The following is a 3,753-nucleotide window of genomic DNA, read 5'->3' as shown; positions in this document are numbered from 1 at the left end:
GTGGAGTAAGTTGCATGACCTCTTCCAGTGGTAGGCTAGTAGATGTAGGGGATGTAGGTTGGTACTGTCTACCCTGGTTTAGAGTTAATGCTTCTGAAGGATTGTATCTCGGTCATCCGTTTCTCAAACACCATGTAGTGCGAGAAATCCAATGGAGGAGATCGAGTCTTGTGGGGAAAAGTGCGCAAACCTCTACAGATTGTACAAACTAATCATGGTTAGCCGTGTCCCCGGTTATGGACATCTTGAGTATCTGGTTCTTGGATTATCCTGTGGATCTCATCACCCTAAATTAAATATGTTGGGATGTTAATTACTTTTAATTGGGATTGAGATGGGGTTTTACCATTCTCAATGTTTTTAACTACCATGATAGTTAAATAAAATGTATTCCTTTGTTGTAGGAAAAAATTAGCTTTTCGCAAAAACATTATAACCATAGAGCCTCCACCAGCCATATATGCATGTAGTGATAGCTTTTACTTGTTTCATTGCTCTAATGTGTTATCTTGCCAGCATAATCCATGAGCTGACACGTTCCGGGCTGCAACATATCATGTTGTAGACTTTTCTAACGAAGAGTAACGTGCGCTAGGTCGTTTTCATGCACTCAACTATGCCGTTGGAGTTGATGGACTCACTTTATCTTCCAAGCCTTCCGCTATTATCTTATTTAGATGGCCTTAAGCCATATTTACTGTAATAAATTCTCTTTTGAGACTATCGATGTAATAAGTGTGTGATTTCCAATCTGTTATAAATCCTTCGAAGTACTGTGTGTGTCAGCATTACCGATCCACGGATGACACTTATGCACAGGGATTCAACTGTTTGAGGTTGGAACGCTATAAGATGGTATCGGAGCACACGCTGAATGTAGGACACTACCACTAAGATGAACCATAGGTCACTCTTCTCTACTCATTTCTGACTTCTCTCCATTTTCTACTCTATAGGATGGCGGACACGAGGAATAAGTTTGCACAGCCGGATGAAGACACACCTTTTGGACGACACCTGAAGGAAGTCACTAGATACCTAAACATTGGAATACCAAGGTTCACCGGGACCTACACCGCCACCTTACCAGAAGAGGAGCGTTGGATGATTCGAGTTCAAGTTACAGGAAGGATGTTCATGCCAGGAACTGAGCCCATAGACTTTTCCTTCGATGCACCAACCTGGAGTCTAGGAAAGAGCATGGCAGCTCACATCGCCATAGGACGCATCGGTGAAGTTTATCACAAGGATCTTAACTACATGATGACCCACAAGTATAGGGGATCTATCATAGTCCTTTTGATAAGTAAGAGCGTCGAACCCAATGAGGAGCAGAAGGAAATGATAAGCGGTTTTCAGCAAGGTATTCTCTACAAGCATTGAAATTATAGGTAATAGATAGTTTTGTGATAAGATAATTCGTAACGAGGAACAAGTAACAAAAGTAAATAAAGTGCAGCAAGGTGGCCCAATCCTTTTTGTAGCAAAGGGCAATCCTGGAAAAACTCTTATATAGAGAAAAGCGCTCCCGAGGACACATGGGAATTATCGTCATGCTAATTTTCATCACGTTCATATGATTCGCGTTTAGTACTTTGACAATTTGGTATGTGGGTGGACCGGTGCTTGGGTACTGTCCTTACTTGGACAAGCATCCCACTTATGATTAACCTCTATTGCAAGCATCCGCAACTACAACAAAAGTATTAAGGTAAACCTAACCATAGCATGAAACATATGGATCCAAATCAGCCCCTTACGAACCAATGCATAAACTACGGCTTTAAGCTTCTGTCACTCTAGCAACCCATCATCTACTTATTACTTCCCAATGCCTTCCTCTAGGCCCAAATAATGGTGAAGTGTCATGTAGTCGACGTTCACATAACACCACTAGAGGAGAGACAACATACATCTCATCAAAATATCGAACGAATACCAAATTCACATGACTACTAATAGCAAGAATTCTCCCAAGTCCTCAGGAACAAACGTAACTACTCACAAAGCATATTCATGTTCATAATCAGAGGGGTATTAATATGCATATAGGATCTGAACATATGATCTTCCACCAAATAAACCAACTAGCATCAACTACAAGGAGTAATCAACACTACTAGCAACCTACAGGTACCAATCCCAGACTTAGAGACAAGAATTGGATACAAGAGATGAACTAGGGTTTGAGAGGAGATGGTGCTAGTGAAGATGTCGATGGAGATTGGGCCCCTCCCGATGAGAGGAGCGTTGGTGATGACGATGGTGATGATTCCCCCCTCCCGGAGGGAAGTTTCCCCAACAGAATAGCTCTGCCAGAGCCATAGATTGGTTCCGCCAAGGTTCCGCCTTGTGGTGGTGGAGTCTCATCCCGAAAGCTTGCTTATGATTTTTTCCTCAACGAAAGAATCCATATAGTAGAAGATGGGCATCAGAGGGCCACCAGGGGCCCACGAGGTAGGGGGGCGCGCCGAGGGGGTAGGGCGCGCCCCCCACCCTCGTGGCTGGTGAGTGGCCCCCCTTTGGTACTTCTTGCACTTAGTATTTTTTATATATTCTGAAAATAACTTCCGTGAAGTTTCAGGACTTTTGGAGCTGTGCAGAATAGGTCTCTAATATTTGCTCCTTTTCTAGCCCAGAATCCCAGCTGCCGGCATTCTCCTTCTTTATGTAAACCTTGTAAAATAAGAGAGAATAGGCACAACTATTTTGAAATAATGTATAATAATAGCCCATAATGCAATAAATATCGATATAAAAGCATGCTGCAAAATGGATGTATCAGGACACTATCTACCATATATGTGGGCGCCGAGATGAGCAATGGGAGATGATCAACACCAGGAAGGACAGGTCCATTGCAGCTTACATCCAGGAGTTAAACCAACACATTCGTCGCCAGGAGAACCAAATGTGCGCAAGAATGATAGATCTGAAGAAGTTGATGACTAGGAACATGGAGCTCGAAGAGGAACTAAAGTCTACACACGATGGATACAAGGAGGAAATCACCGTACTAGTGGAGATGAACAACGACATGATAAGAAAGCTAGGAGTATTCATGGGAGACCCTATGCCAAGAGGAGATGACGACCAACCCAAGGACTACATCATCATCGATGACACCGACTCCGACCCTATTGATAATGATTATGAAGACGAAGCTGGAGCAGATATCATGGAGTCATCTACTAATCAAAATTTCTAGTAGACCACCATACTATTAGTAGTATTTCCCCCATGTATATATCAGTAGTCTGAGCATTGTAATGATAGTTAGATCGATTGTATGCCCTTGCTTGAAATTGTTTTAGTGTGATATGTATGTGTTTGTCTCATGTGCACATGGGTAGTGTTTTCTCACTAGACCTCATTCTATTCTAATCTCTCCCCTCTAAACCCATCAGATGCCTCCGAGACGTGACCACGAATTTGCTTTCCCACCGAGCTGACTCAGTTGATTCAACAGCAGAATACAATGATGCAATTGCTAGTCCAGAACCAAGGTAACAACAACAAAAACAATAATAACAACCCACCGCCACCCCCTCCAGTTGACAACTTAGCCCGTTTTCTGAGGTTACAACCACCGGTGTTTTCCAGTGGCACTGAGCCCATAGTTGCTGATGACTGTCTACGCAGGATTGGAAGGGAGTTAACCACTTCAAGTTGCATAGATGTTGAGAAGGTGCATTTTGTCGCACACCAATTGGATGGACCTGTAGCCTCATGGTGGGAGAATTACACAGCCAC

This window comes from Triticum aestivum, chromosome 7A (assembly GCF_018294505.1).
Source record: "Triticum aestivum cultivar Chinese Spring chromosome 7A, IWGSC CS RefSeq v2.1, whole genome shotgun sequence".
Taxonomy (NCBI): domain Eukaryota; kingdom Viridiplantae; phylum Streptophyta; class Magnoliopsida; order Poales; family Poaceae; genus Triticum; species Triticum aestivum.
This window is presented reverse-complemented; position numbering follows the sequence as displayed.